This window comes from Lonchura striata, chromosome 1 (genome assembly GCF_046129695.1).
Source record: "Lonchura striata isolate bLonStr1 chromosome 1, bLonStr1.mat, whole genome shotgun sequence".
Classification (NCBI taxonomy): Eukaryota; Metazoa; Chordata; class Aves; order Passeriformes; family Estrildidae; genus Lonchura; species Lonchura striata.
Window position 1 is genome coordinate 49,786,649 of NC_134603.1, and position 16,613 is coordinate 49,803,261.

The 16,613-nt window shown below is 40.3% G+C and overlaps 1 protein-coding gene across 8 annotated transcripts in view; it reads right to left on the bottom strand.

The window, feature by feature from the left end:
- Nucleotides 1-13,684, bottom strand: part of DLGAP1 (DLG associated protein 1) — a 403,998-nt gene extending 390,314 nt beyond the window's left edge. For all 8 annotated transcript variants that reach the window (XM_031504012.2, XM_021525230.3, XM_021525223.2 and 5 more), the window contains exon 1: nt 13,271-13,684. The gene's annotated coding sequence lies outside the window, so the exon portion shown is untranslated. The remainder of the gene's footprint in view (nt 1-13,270) is intronic.
- Nucleotides 13,685-16,613: the final 2,929 nt, after the last annotated feature.

Below are 16,613 nucleotides of genomic sequence, written 5' to 3' on the forward strand. Positions count from 1 at the left end.
GGTCAGATGTGCATCCGGACACTCCCTGTCTGCTGCTCCAGCATTCTGCTATGCGAATTGTAGCATCACATCCAGTTCTTTTTTCCCCATTCCCTCTGAATATGCCTCATATACCAGGATGCCTACAGTCAGCAATGAGTGCCAGAGCTGCTTTAAAAGGTGAAGACCATGAGGTTCACTGGGAAGCACTGTAAGCTCTCATCCCTCAGAGCTACGCTGAATGTCACTGTCACCCTTAGGGAGATATGTGATATTAACTCAGGGATTCTGAGTATTAATTGCATAAATCTCTACAAAACCTATTACTGTAGGGAAATGTTCTGAACTTCCAGAATTCCAAAGATTTTCTACCACAGTTCTATGAAGTTGCTGTTATTTCCTGATTTGGATTTATTCACAGTTAGTAATCAGGATTTTCCTCACACATTACATTTCCTGAATAGTGAAGTTTCTCTCTGCAAGCTCAATCTAGTGAATGTCAAAGCGCAGAACCCTGATGAAATGTTAAACAAAGCAAGAGATAGGCATTGACCCACAAAGCAGGCGTGCAGCATCATTTAACAGGCTTACAGACAAAGTGTATTTCTGAAATATTTCAGCGAGCATCTGCATAAAGCTGACTGTTGATGGGAACTAAAGCTGACAAAGGCATAACATAAAAATGCACCCGTGATCTTATCCTGTATGTACTTAAAGTGACAGCCCATCATGATATAATTATCATATATTACTAATGGAATATTAATCAAACATTCATTACTCTAATTAGAAAGCTTGACTTGAAGAGCAGCCTGACTTCTCACCTCTGAAGCTGTAATTGACACACAAATGAATTTGATAGTCTTGACAACTATGAATCCTTAGTGGGAGAAATAATGTCTTTATCTTCCAACATTTAGCTTAACTGCCAGTTTCCATCCACTGTATGTAAAATTCAAGTCAGCTTAGATGATCTCATACACTACTTCGACCTCTGTTAAGTACTACACATATATCTTACATGACACAGAGGTAAAACCTAGGCTGTGTGCAGGTTTACCAAGTGGGGATTAAGTTTTTCTTTGAAAGAAACCTGGAATATCTGTCTACAATGCAAAAAGTCAAGCCTGAAGAGGGATTTCAGTTATCCATGCACATTCACACTTTTGAACTCATATAGCCTTTTTTTGTCCCTTCAAATGTGTCATTTTTGTGCACATACAAACGTCTAAGCCCCCACAAATATTAATCACATACAAAGGAGACCTAGTGGCAGTATAAAGTCTGCCTTTCAAACGATTCATGTGGAAAAGCAAAGCATTTAAGAGATAACATTCTGAAGTGCCAATATCCCAGCAGGTTTCAAAATTTAAAAAAAAAAAAAGTAACCTTTGTGCTCATGTATTGACACAATCCAATGCCTGCTTAAGGAAATGATAGACATTACACTCACAGTGTGAGCCACAGGCTTCAATGAGGAGCAGATTAGGCTTCTATGGATTATGCTATCTATGCTCAATCATGAGAGGCTTTTAACAATAAAAAGTAAGTGTGCATACATTAGAGGCTTCACCAGGCTATGCTGGATTATGGACAGGGTTCTCTTTACACACATTGCTGAAGGTGTTGAAATCTGGAGACATTTAAGTCTGCTTGTCATTTCAAAGTGTGTTCTGATTTTGCCCAACCTAAGATCATAGAATATCTCAAGTTGGAAGGGACTAATAAAGATCATCAAGACCACCTCCCTGCTGGGCTACCTAAAACTAAACCCTATACCTAAAAGCTTTTTCCAAAATATTTGAACTCTGACAGGCACAAAAGATTCCACTCTGCCAGAAAAAAGCTTGCAATAATGTTTGACCTTATGGGATAGTTGGAAAGGCTATTATAAATTGAAATTCAGATTGTTGACCAAATACAAAGCAGAATTAATTATAATTTAGAACTACAAGCATATTTTAATCTGTCTTGACTTCATCTACTAGGTAATTATTTAGGGAATATACAGCAGGACTGTAACTTTTTTTTCAATGTTCTGGTTCCAAAATACTGTGCTATTTTCACTTTATTACCAGATATGGCCAGAAAGTAGGAAAAGTCTATTTATCATATCTGAATCAGGAAATGCATTTGGAACTGATGCTATAAATAAAAGTGTAAATATTAGCAAATATACAAGCATAAGTTTAAATTGTTTAATCTTTGTCCTTGGTTATACATCTTCATCATATTATAAAATTAATTCAAATTATGTGCTCACTTGCCACAAAGTGTGCATGGAAAACTGCGAAATTATCTGCACTACTTCAGTGTGATGTGATTTTCTGTTATGTAAAACAATTTTCCTATGAACTCATTTCTCCTTGCTAAACTCAGGCTCATTACTGCCAAATAAATAATGACAATGTTACTGCAACAGGGATGGCAATATTGTATAGGTCACTGAGGAGGAGATAGAGAACACATCTCATGTATTGTTGTGTCCTGACTTCCACAAATGATTTACCAGTTGTGATATGCATTAAGACATATCATACACACATTCTGCTCTTGCTTTACTCATGGACTATTCTGAGGCTTCATGTGCTATGTACTAAAACTTAGGGTCCTAAAATTCAAATTCATGCCTTAATTGGCTAAGGAAACTATTGTTAAGTGAAGACCTTGAATTTTCTGTTGGTTTGTTTTGTTGGTTTTTTTTGTTTTTTTTTTTTTTTTTTTTTTGTCTGTCCTCTCCTTCAGTTGCTGTATGTTTCACTATCCAGATATTTAACTTCTACCCCTCTCTTCCTCAACAAAACCCCAAAACACAAACAGTCTAGAGTGAGGCAAATTTTAAAAATCTCCAAATAGTAGATGCTGAAAAACAGAAATTATATAATAAAAACAGGTCTTCATTTGGCTTTATGTTACTCACATTTCCACCCACTTGAATTAAGTTAAATCCATTCCTGCTTTCATCCCACTTACCTCCCTGTAAATACACTGGTCACAAAAACAGTTTTCTGCACTCTGCATCGATTGAAATAAACTCTACCACAAATACATTTCTGTTTTCTATTGAAGCTATACATCTGGTGCATAAAGAGGAACAAAATCTTGTCTATTTAGATAAAATACAGAGTTTTGAGGGTTTTTTACTAATTTTTTTGTTCAGTATATTTTTTGTTTAGTTACACCTTTATCAGCACAAGCAGAATTAGTTAAAAGTAGTTGTTAGATAAAACATGACTAATTTCATCCTACTTTCAAAAAGTATTTGACCTAGCAATAAATACAAAAAATTAATCCTACTTAAAATATGTTCATGCAAACTCTAAGAAAATGCTTAACAAAATAACCATTAATACTACATTTTCCACACTTAATTTTCCAGCACACACACACACAAACTTGCTCCAAAGAGACTCCACTGAATTAATTTACTTACTTTAGGTGGCATATTGTAATGATAATAAGGGAATCTATTAAAAAAGAACTACATGATTAGGCTCCATAAAATTGTAGGCAAAAATCCATGACTAAGCTGCAAATTCAAAGGGGGAAGCAAAATGAATTTTTAAAAATTATTTATCTATTTTAAACAGATAAGATGCGCAGCCTAAGTACTGATCAATGTATTTAAACATTTTCTTTCTTATACTGTGGCTTAACTTTTTCCAACACAAAACACACAGGAGGCAGCTTAGCTTAATAAAGAAACCATATTACAGATGAACAAACTGGAAATTGACTAAGTATTTGGGTTACACACAAGTTTAGCATCACATGTTGGGAGGACCCAGTTTGGCTCCAGCATGATTTGTCATTGAAATTCAACTGGATCAAGAACTGTTCTTGTCCTCTTGACTGCTGAATTAAACATGCTGATTGTTTAAATAGTATGTGCTGAAAAGTTTACCTTTTCCCCCTTCCATAAATACATATAAACAAAATAAATGTAATTTTTTCAAGAATCTCAGTATCGCATAAAGCATGCATTCAGCTTTGAGTAATAAATTACTACACAAATGTAAAGCAATTTGTTTGCATCCACTAAAATAGAATGAATCATATCCATGACACCAAATTGTAGCAATAAATTACTGAGCTCTGCTAGTAGTGGGAAAAGCATTATCATATTAGATTTTCCAATTCAGATCTATTATAGGCATCTTTATTTATTCAGCCATATAACACAGTACACTAAAAGACATATTGGCTACATACACTGTGGAAGGCACGTGTCTGCCTGCATCAATACTATTTCCTTCACCAAGCATACGAGGTGCTTACTATTATAAAAATACGAGTGCAGTGTAACTGTGCCACCAGTGCCCCAAAAATTCTGGCCAGTCACCACGACTATCCGAAAAGCTGTCTAATAACACATCCACTGAGTGACTACTCCTGAGAAGTAGACTTGTGACAGCTGAGTCTGTCCTGTGTGCAGTCAAATGAGTGCTGCCACTGGTCTGACTGACCTGGGCTTTGTGTGCTGCTGCTGACTTAACACACCAAACCTATAAATTCATGTTCTCCACGCCACCTGATGACAATTGCTAAAGTGGCCTCTTCAGTCCCAAGATGTGAGTGAGGAGTGCACTTACTGCCTTCAACACCTTCCAGAAAGGAATTCACCTTTCCTCCTTGAAGCTCTCATTGCTTCCACCAGAAAGGCAGCAAAAACTCTTTAAAATGTCCCATGTGCCTGAACAGCTAATCTCAGCTTCTCTTCAGCCTTCCCTACAAAACCAAAGAGCAGGGAGAGATCAACATCAAGAGTAAGGGAGTTTAAAGGCAACTCACTCACTTATCCATGTGGTTGAGGAAAAAAAAATCTCCATCAAAAAATCAGTCCTGACTTAAACCTAAATTCAAAGCATATGTGAGCCTGAAGAGGTACTCCACATTTATCAAGCATATTGCTAACGTGGGCAGTAGCTGCCATGAGCTGGATATGGCAGGAAAGATAAGTTCAGAGCAGTTTATGGTTAGACTAAACACTAAGGTAAAATCATCAGATAAAACTGAAATAATTTATGTTCTACAGTAACACAAGGCTCTCATGTACACACAAAACCAGAGTCAGCATGATGTTCATATTTTAATACAAAACAGTAAAAAACACCAAACAAAATTTCTCAAAACCAGGACACTGCCTCATTCAGCATCTGTTCAAACCCATGCATAAATCAGCTGCAAGGACTCTGTATGCTAACAAAGCCAGAAAGACTAAACTAGATCTGGCAAACCCATTAATTAATTAATTATACCACGAATAATCAATGGTCCCAGTTCTGTATAAAAACAAAAAACAAGAATCACAGTTGAACCAAGAAAAACAAAATCCACGTACAATCTATTAATCAGTATCTCTTATTTTGCAATACAGTAAAATACTGGGGTTTTCTGCAGGGAAAACATTGCACAGAGATCCCTGGGAACTGTGCACAGACCACTGGCATCTTTTGTTCTGAATTATGTAATATGTTAAATATGAAAATAAACTTTAGAATGACACCATTACAGAATAAAAATATTGAAGCTTTTAAGCAAATAGCATTTGCATTTGTAGACTTTTCTATCTATTAGTTTCTCTATTCTTAAAGAGACTGCAATTCCTTGGGAAATGGACCAGATACTTTTGGTCCTACAGCAGCTTAAAGCAAACTACAGCTGAAGTTAAATAGTAAAAATAAGTTAGAGTTTCTATAAATGTGTGAAGTATGCTAGAAAAATTGATTACTGGAAAATTGTATACAAATTTTTTTTTTTTTAGTTCCAAAAGAAACTGAAATGAGCACTGAGATGAACCTTCATATTTCTCTCACCATGCTTAGCTGTGTGTTGTCATAGAAGGACCAGAAATTTAGAATAAAGAAATGCAATGCAACTCATTTGTCCTAGGTCCTGTAAAAATGCTTTGATCCTTGAGTAATCTCAAAAAAATATTAGTGTCTTCAGAAGGGCCCTACAGGTGTAACACACACAAATGCTGATGCTGCTTTTCAGCGTTTTTTCACATTAAAGAAATCCCTCCAGTATGGGCCTGACCAACTGGTGCTCAACATTTAACATCTCATAGAGAGCAGGAAGCCTTCTCCTGCAGTTCATGCTCAACCTGTCAGTCAGCATAAAGAGCAAAGGATCAGGTCAAGAACTTTATTATACTCTCATATTTTGCCTCAATTCTGTCAAAAACATCCTCTGGAAAGAAATTCAACATAACACATTATTTTGCAGCATACTGCACCGATTTTAGAAGTACCTCACATGCTACCTGCTTTGTAAATGATTAAAGTACTTGAATACTGCAGAACGTCCTCGTATTTAGCTTTTGTTCATATATAACACTGTTGTACGACTCTTCCTGCAAAACACAGCATGAAGATTCCCAGTGGGGACATCTATATCATGCTATGGAGATTTAGAACAACATACAAATAATTATGGAAGTCAGCCCACACACCACCACAGTATAAAAAGAAACACCACATAGGTGTGGTGGCAGGTTACACACAGAAATTCCAACTAACATTTCTACCCAAGGTGAAATGAATGCTTGTCAACTACCATGCCACTGCAACTCTGTAAAGGACATTCTACAGAAACTGAAACAGCTCTACAAAGAATGTCATACTTGAAACGGTTGTCATGGACCAAAAAACCCAAAAACAAAACAAAAGGAATGATTCAACATAATTTTTACAGAAATATGTTTCTAGTATTTCAGGAATTAAAAAACTTTATTTTTCCTGAGATAACAGGACAGTCAGTTGGTTTGAATACCATTCAGTAGTCTCTCCTAGTGCAGTATTAGTAGTTGTTGAGTTCTATTTTTTTGTTGTTGCTGCCAAGAAAAGAAACCAGCGCTGGTTCTTTTTCCAATGAAGAGCAAGATCTGAATGTGTGAGAAAAAGGTTTCATCTCCAGTTTATAATTCCACTTGAGTTTATTTTTTTATGTAGATATCCATATTATAATTTTTAAGAAATCCACCTAAACAGACATCACATCTTTTCTTCTAGAGTATTTGATTTCATACAATGATATGCATATGATACTTCTCAAAGTATCACTAGTCTAGTAATCACTAGCTCTACTTTGCTGCTGTTATAAAAGGACAGATGCCATCTGAATATTTGGGATATTTTCCTCGGAAAATAATTTTAATCATCTTCTCAAATATTATATTTTATGGTTGTACAGTTCTTCCATGAATGGAATTTCAGAATTACCATTAATTTTTTTAACCTAAATTGTTTTGATGATGTTTGCAATACTTAATTTATATGAAATAACAAGAAACTCTCCTAATTCTACCTCCTTCATACTTTCCTTGGTGATTTTCTCTTCTTTTAATTCTACTTTGCCATCCCATTGCCACTAAAAATTGGGATACTCATCAATATTATTTACAAAATTGTATATCAATTTGGCAGTAAGCACTTGTCTGAAAATAATGACCTGTTAGAAGGAACAGTGAGGTATATCGCAGAACCACACAATAGTTTGGGTTGGAAGAGACCTTAAAGATCATTAATTCCAATCCCCACCTTGGGAATGCACACTTTCCAGTAGATCAGATTGCTCTGACCCAGTCCTATGGTATGTTCTTAGAAAATGGGATCTGATAATGGAATTTAGTGATGTTCTAACATACAGTCACACACAAAAAAAAGAAAAAAAGTTAAAAGAGAGAGAGAAGGAAAACCCTGCAACATTATGGAGGTAAGCCAGATGCAAAAACAGTTGACACCTTTAAAAAACCAAACCATGTCCTGAGTATTATGCCCAACAAAGAGATATCCAGAAGACACAGATTGATGACAACAAAGCATCTCTGAAGCCCTTGTGAAACACTTGCACCAATGCAGTTCCAGCACCACAGAAGCAGAAGCTGCGTTCCTTCATGAACCACAAAATAAAGGCAACCCTATGTGAATGGTATGCTACAGGGACTTCAAAATTCTTCCTGCTGCAGGCTGAAAAGAAGGTAGAGATTCTCACACACTTTGGACATTTGAGGGACACCTTGCATCCATGGAGCACGCTGACTCTCAATACTTCTGGCTGGACAAAGGCAACTGCACACTGTCTGTTGACCAGCTATAAATGAAAAGATACTGACTGTTGAGACCACTACCACAAAGATACCTTGACTTCATGTCCACCCTTCTTTACTTTTTTTTCTTCCTTTTTCTTTTTTTCCCCTGATGATAAGATAAAAGTAACACACAGAGCAGTAGTGAGATAGCAATTCTCAGTGTAGACGTTCAGTACTGGATGCACACTGCTAAGACTGAAGTTACCATGACAAAGGTAGGTGAGACTGCCAATCATTGGCTCTTATTGTTATTGACCTCCAGTCAGATACATTATCCTGTTCCACCTGCAAAACTAAACAGCCACATGGGAGGAAAGTGTGAACAAGCACAGAATTAGCAACTGAAGTCACAGTCAGGAAGCTGGCTGAAAAAAAACAACTCCCTTTTTTTTGTAAAAGTAACTCAGCTACCATCTTATCAGCACATTCCTTGGAATACCTTCAGCGAGGATGTACACCGTGAACAATTAATAGGTTTTCAAGGACAATTGATTGACAAAGTTTTTGGGGATCCTTACCCTCTTATTTCCTTTTTCCACAACAGAACAAAAAAAAAACCAAAAACCCAAGAAGTCCTTGACTTGATCCAGCAGAGTCAAAACATCAGAATATTAAGATGCTGAAACCAGTAAGATGTTGCAAGTCAATTCAAACTACTGCAACCTACATTCAAAATTAACCCACAAAGCTTAAAAAAGTGCCTTCTAGGTATAAGACACCATCTATAACTACTGAGATCTTTATTATTATCTGAGTTATGAGCTGATGACACGTGCTCTTGTCACCTGAACCATGGTAACTGAGGTTCATAGCCTGAATCTAGGCATCTAGATGTACATTTCCTTCACACAGATAGAAGTTAATTTCTCAAATCCCTAGTTTCGTTAGCATAAGAAATCAGAAGATGAAGAACCTCCTTAGTTAGTTGAAGGTGAAGCTAAATTTTCAAAAAGTGGGAAACAACTGGAATGAGTAACATTATTTGAAATACCACCAATACAGGGACAAGGCATCAGGCAGCAGATCAGAAATTGCTCACAGACAAAGGCTAAAGAAAAAGATACACAGGAAACTATTTACAAATGGTTTTCACCTAGCCAAAAGACACTGGAGAGATGCATAAAGTCAAATTTACTTGGAAAGCCAGATTATGAACGTACTAGCTGCTATCATTAGGCTTTCTTGAGCAGATTCTCAAATGGCATAGGGAATCCTTTAAGAAACACAGAGATACAGAAAAGTTGAAATACACTGTGTGATTTCAAAGCAGTGCAAAGTGTTTCTACAGACAATCTGCCAACTAGACAGTTTAAGAAGGCCAAAGTCAGCATTAGCATCTGTCTTCCAATTAGAGAGCCACAAATGACATATTGCTCAGTGACAAATGATGACTGCTGTCTTATATTAAGATAGTTGCTTTAGCAGATGTTTTCAAATTATCCCAAGATATGGTACAGGGAAAGGCAAAAGAGCTGGAAATATGCCCAGAGAGACCTGGTGCACCAGCAGCCTAAGGGAGCCATTTGGTATCCTCTCATGAGATCGTAGCCTCAAAAACTGAGTACAGAAAGGATAATGGAAATAGAAAATATGCTACATTCCTTGGTGAAAGTTTTACATATCGAACTACAGAATCATCTAGAATAAAATGTGTTCACTTCATCTCAACTTCAAAAGAGGGACAGTATAGGTAGACAGTCCTTCAAAAAAGATAAAGGGAAAAAAATTCCCAGCAATTCCCCCAGAAAGAGATATTCTATATTGCTGCTCTGTTATGACAGAGTTATGCAAAATAAAGGCTTTCTGTGCTGAACATCTCTAAACAGTAACCCCGGCAGCACATCTCACATGCTGACTGAAAAAAATTAAACTCAGCCCTGCTCCCAGGTGAGAAGAAGTAGACTGCTGTTACTGCTATGAAACATCTAAAACTCGAAAACCAGCACAGACAGGGGAAAAAGGAGATGAAGACACTTTATTCTGAGGAGGACTAGCAAGTAAGGTTCAGTCAGATATTACATGGATTTAGAGACAAGACAGGTCTTCAAAACAAAAATCTGATAGGGAAAACAAGCCATTTCCCCAAATCCCACAGTAAAATCTTATAGGAATAGAAGCACTTAAATACAATGCAAGCAGAAGGGAGGATTAGGGCAAGGAGAAAAACAGAAGCTTGTGCTCATCCAGCGTAGCATCATTCTCACTCGGGAAGTATGAGGCACTAGTAAAAGCACACCCCAGGGGGCAAAATAACCACAGAGAGGAAGGTGCCAATGAATGCTGCTACAAGTTAAGGAATGAGTAGGCATCTGGTCTTGACCTATGGTGAGGGAAAAAATCCTCTCTCTCTCTCTCAATCTCTCTCTCGTTACCATGGAGATCCACTTTTAAGGTTTGTTTGGATGAGCTTTAAGCACAAGTGCAAAATTTGGTATAAGAGGAGAACAAGTATTAATTATATGCCCCTGACAAAAATAGCTTTCTTAAATCTTGAGAGATAATACAACCGAGGCAGTAAAAAATAAGTTTGGTTACAGAGATTAAGGGCTGAATAAACTATCTCACTTTAAAGTACCTTGAAATCTCATCTACTTAAAACGGCAATGCCAGTCTCAGGGCATTGCATCTGTCTCTTACAATTTGGGTGAACAATTTTAGTTATGGTAAGGTATGAGATCAGGGTGAAAATGACAATGAATAAATTTCATGGATTCTTCCTCCGTGTGGGATTACCTTCATTTATTACACTATCTCATTAATTATTTATGCAGTTCCTTTTGTATTTCCAGGTGGAAACATCACTAGCCAGAGCTGCACTGAGATGCACCACCTTTACAGAAAGAACACTGCAAGGCTTAACACATACAGATTACATTGATATGCTTCCAAGAGTTAATCCCACAAGTGACAGACAGAATAAGCTTTGAATTAAACTATATAGAGTTATGGTGATGTAAAAGAAAACTTTAAATCAGAAGGATATATATACACACACATATATATATATTGAAAGACTACTGCACACTTTAAAGTACTTGATAAGCTCTCTAATAAACAGCATATTTTGCTTCTGTATGTTTTAATTATTTCATACTAATTTAAATAGTTACCTAATTTAAATACATAATTTAGTTACCTAATTTATAGTTATCTGAAATATGCAGTATCAGACAGACAAGTAAGCTATAACAGAAGAAAACAAGGAATTGTGTTGTTGCCATTAACTATTCATAGTTTTCATGTAATCATTACTATCAGCAGCAATGTGATCTTCAAATATATATATTCTATTTGTTCTTCAATATGTACCCTTTAGATTTCTGGACCCCTTGGATCACTGAACAATGCTCAAACTCACAGTGTCTTTTAAGGGAGGGGAAAAGCCTTAAGCATCTACACTGGACACATACAGGAATAGAAATTAGTGTTGCCTTTTTAAAGGTGCATTAACACTGAAATACAATCCAATACAACAAGCTGAGTATTCACCATGCCTGCAAGCACACCTACCTTTCCACTTGTAAGTAGGCTATAAGTTAAATAATTACTTTTTTTTTTTTTTTTTAATAACCAACTTTGTATGCTGTACACTACAGTTCTCACAGATTTTGCTTCTCTTGCTATTCTAGCTTTTTGGCTTTCTGTCTTTAACCACCTATTTAGGTACCACTGACAGGTATAGAAAACAACATGAAAGAGATGTGATTAACAAAAAATCAATCATGTGTGAAACAAAAGCACTTAAATATTACTACATTTTTTTTTTCTCCGAGATCAAATGAAACTATCAGCTTCCTTCAGAAGCCTTCAGTACAGTGTAGCCGTTTCCTTGCCAGCATCCTGAGCCGGGTTTAGAAACAGCAACAAAAAAAGGGGGTGAAAAAAAGAGTCGTAATTACATAACGGACCTTCTAAACGCCTCGCTTATCGGCGGAGGAGGAACGGGGGCCAGCGGCAGCCGAGGCCAGTCCGCTCCAGCACCTGCAGGGCGAGGAGCGGCGGTGCCGGTCCCACTGCCCGGGAGGCGATGGGCACCGGCAGGGCAGAGGGAGGCCTGCCTTTTCCTTCCCGAGAGGCTCTTTAACCTCCTCCCCGGGGCTGCCCGGGCTGTCCCCGGGGCTCTTCCCCGCTGAACGCGCACACCTGAGCCGCGCTGGAGCCGTCCTGCGTTGGGGTGCGCCTGCACGGGCGTGCTACCCGGCCTGACCGCCCCTCCCCGCGGCGGAGGAGCTCCGCTGCCCGAGCGGCCCGGGAGGGAAGGCTCCGCAGCACCGTCTCCCTCCTGTCCCCTGCCGGCTTGAAGCGCACTCCCGGGCAACCTTGGGTGCCTCTAGGGATGGAAGTCTGGACCGGGGTCCGTGCGAGTCTGGCGGGACGCGGTCCCCTCGGCGGGGCTGCGCCGGACCTCTCGTATCCACGGGATCCCCGCACCACGCGGGCTTCGCCGAGGGGGGAGGCAAATATCCACCCCGCTGTCCTTGTCCTGCCGGGGAGGGACGCGGGACAAACTCGGCCCGAGCAAGTGCCGACAACTATTTACGGAGCCGCGCGGGGCTGCGGGGGCCGGCGGGGCTGATGTACCCGCGCCTGCCCGCAGGCTCGCCGGGGAACGGGGCGCTCCCCCGGGCAAAGGAGGACGGCAGTCTACGGCGGCTGGCAGAATCCCCGCGGATGGGGGGATAGTGCCCCGCAACGCAAGGCCACCTAATAATTACTCATTTGAATGATGCAGCAAATGGGGAGGGGGAGCACGACACGGGGACGACGACGAGTCCTCCCGTTGCCACCTTCCAGCCCCGATTAATAAATAATGCCCAGGTTCCGTGCCAGGGGAAGCGCTCTCCTCTTCCGTGCAGACAGCAATTAATAGCCAGCCTCCTCCCGCGAAACCCTTGGCTAAGCGCTCCCGCACGCTCGCACCCGCTGTGCCAAGTGCGAGCAGCACAATAGCGGGGAACCTCTCTACCTCGCAGCCCAGGGAAGAGAGGGAAGGGGGGCTGGGGAAGCCGAACCTCTCGCGGCAAACCCCGACCCCCAGAGCCGCGGAGAGTCGGGGAGCGGCGGCCGCGGCAGCCGCCGGCGCGGCGGGAGGGCAGGCAAGGCAGGCAGGCTGCCCGGCGAGCCGAGGGCGTACCGCGCAGCACGCCGCTAACACCATCACCCCTCCGTACCGTCAGCAAACAGCACGCCCGCATTTACCTTTTCCTGCCCGCCGTCCGTCAGTCAGGCGTTTTAGGGAGAGAAGGAGGAAGGGAAGGAAGGGAGAAGAAAGAGACAGGGAAATAGAGCGAAGAGGCGGCTGCTAATCCCCGTGTAGAAAGACTTCCAGCAGCAGAAGCAGCAGCAGCATGCGTGTGTGCGTGCCCGGAGTGAAGCACAGCCCTCCTGGCGATGCACCGGCGCTGGCACCCAAGTGCTGTCATGTGCGTGTCTCGGTGTGTGTACCCATGGCAAAAAAGAAAAAAAAAAAAAAAAAGGAAAAAAAAGAAAAAGATAGACGGGGGGAGACTCGTCAGTCACACGCCCGGCTGTGCACTGCTGGGGGGGACGAGGAGGAGGAGCCCAGCGTTCCTCAGCCCAACCACCGGAGGAGCAGCTCTCTTACTACGGCAGCGGCCGGGCTGCATCTCCGCGGCAGCCCCGCACGCCCAGCCGCCCTTCCCGCCCGCTCCCAAGGACATGCCTTCGGGAAAGACCCTCAGGGCCTCCGTCCAGGGGACTCCGTTGCACCCCGGGCAGTCCTGCGGGAAAAAACCCAACATATTTCTGCCCCAAAAATGCCTCCCTGACGCATCCCCTGGGCAGCGAGGATGCCCCGGGTGGGACGGGGTGATGCGCCCTCCCAGGGGTCCCAGCTGAGCCGGGGAGGACGGGGGCAGTGGGAGCGGTGCTTCCCCGGGGGTGCTGCTGTGGGCGGGGGCGCGACAGACGGACCCCACGAAGCACGCGTGTCGCCCGCTGTCCTTGCGTGGGGCTCCCGGCGGCACCGCTGTGGATCGGGGGGCACGGGGGCTGCAGGTGCCGAGCGTGGGCTGGGCGTCTGTGAGAGCTGCAGGTGTAGCTATAAATGTTTCTGGTAGCGAGTATAAAAAGTGAAAAAGGCTGTGCTCATTCAGGCCACAGTGAGGGCACCCTGATCCTCGCGTGATCCGTGGACACTTAAATTTCAGCCAGGGTGTATGACTTACTAAAAGGTGTTTGAACAGTAGTTCAAATCACTTATTTGCTAAATAGTAACGACTATATCCATAATTTGGCTGTATAATGGCATATATGCATATAAATGAGATTTTGACATAAAATTTACAAAATAGCTGGAACATTATATGAGCTAACAGAATGCTCATATTATTATTTTTGTCTAAAATTTACTAGTGAGTCATACCAGCAAGTTTCAAGATGTGATTTCTTTAAGCCTCAAACAAGGAAAAGTTAGTGAGAAATGTACTCAATGATTTATTTTTGTACCAATAAAGCAATACATATGGACTAGAAGATCATATTAGTCATAGAAAAATGTTTGTTATATGACAAGCATGAAAAAAAAATGGTGGGGATATCAGGTATGCTGTTTATACTAGTTTTTTTGTTGTTGTTTGTAATGGACAAGGCAGATGTATTATCTCAGGGGTAATAAAAGGAGGAAAGGATGAAGTGTTACTGACATTTTTAATTAAAAGTGTAGGCTGTATCTACAGGCTGCATAAGATAAGAAATTCTGATCTGTTGATAATTATGTTAATTAGCAAATGGTCAACCAACTGAGTGGGGAAAAAATTGGTCAGTCTATTTAAAAATAACCTTTGAGGTTTTTTCTTAACTTCTAGGTGTAATAGGTGGTGTAAAGAGGAAATCACTGAAAAGACTCTCCACCTTGTTAGGATTTAGCTGCTGACAGTAAAATATTTTGAGGCTTCCCAGAAGTCCTGCAATAAAATAAAAAAGACTAAATTTGTTGTTAATAAATTGTATAGATCAAGTCAGCATGACATTGCTAAACCAAATTGCACCCTAAAGCCATGTAATTAGTTTGTTTTTTATAAAATGCACATACTCTCTTAGTTCCTAAACTGAAACACAGATGCTGAATCTGAGCAAACTCAGGTAAATAAGCTGAAGAGGGTTCATTGTTTTACTTCAATTTGTACACACAGCATTATCCTCTGCTCTTATGTCTTCACAAGAATTTTTTGACTTGTCATCATAAACTGTGTTTTCAAGTCAGTTTCAAATCTGGCATAATCTGTTGTTTAAAATATGATGGTGTATGAGGATCTAATTAATTACATGAGGATTTAGCCTACCTTCCATAGGCCTGTGAAGTTAAAAAGCAGAGTTAGTCATGCTATGTCTGATAGTTTATGAAAATTTATGCCAAACTGGTTGATTATACTAGTTAGTAGAACTAAGTAGTCATGAAAACAGATATCACATTTTTAGCCTTCATCCAAACTTCCAAAATTAGGTAGACCCAATTTCCTTTGAAGACTGAAGAGTAAGAAGGAAAGATGAAATATTTGTGCATAAAATTATCTGGTCGCAAAGTAAATGTCAGCATGAAGATTATTGTTCCTTTTTTAACTTGCACTCCTTAATGTACATGTAAATCATTTAGTGAATTATATGGATGCCCTTTGTTTGCCTGACTTCAAACTAGCTGGGCTAAGGACAGGGAAATCTTGTTATAATTCTCTCCTGATAGTTCTAGAGGAGTCTTCATCTTGGAGAAATAAGAAGTTCAAGCTGTTTTACACAATGATGTAGATAGTCCTTGTGAGATACTAATTATTTTGATTTTAGGCCTAACATTTGTCTGTACTAGTAGCCCCAGCATTCCTGGGTGCCTCAGAAGATGTGCAATTTGGGAGCAAGTTTTCCAAGAGGGGAACAAAGATTCTTCTCCTGGCTCTGGGAGATATGGCACACACGAACAAAACTGAGAAGAAGCTGTGAAGCAGAGGGTTTCAGGAAGGACAGTAAATGAATGGAGGTGAACAAGAAACAAAAAAAGTAAAGCCTGAAAAAAAAGGTTCCAAAATAGGTTTTAGATTAGGAGAGTAGGAATCAGAAAGGAAACTTTTTAAATGGCCTAAGGAAATGAGATAATTCAGTATGAATATCTTCAACCATCTGCAGTTTGTCAAATGACCACATATGTAAAAGCCCTTATACTATATACTCACACTTTGACCTCTTTCTTCTTTGGAGGAAGTTCTCTTTGCTTTGACTGTGGTGAAAGAAGTCGTGATGACTGTCATTACTGCATAATTAAACTATACGCCTGCTTAAATGAACTCTTTCCATAAGCTGATATATTTTCCACGCTGCAAAATTTTCAGTCTGAAAATACATTGAGTTTTTGTATATCGCTGCCCTCTGCTGGAGAGAAGGTCAGAACCGCTCTCTCAGGTCTCGGTGTGAAGCCGTACAGCCACGGCAGCTGCTGGTTGTCCTCACCTTTCTACGACCGAGGTGTAAAGGTGTGAAGATCTGGGTTTCCAGCATCCATAAAAACATTTTCTTTTCCACAAGAGTTCAAAGA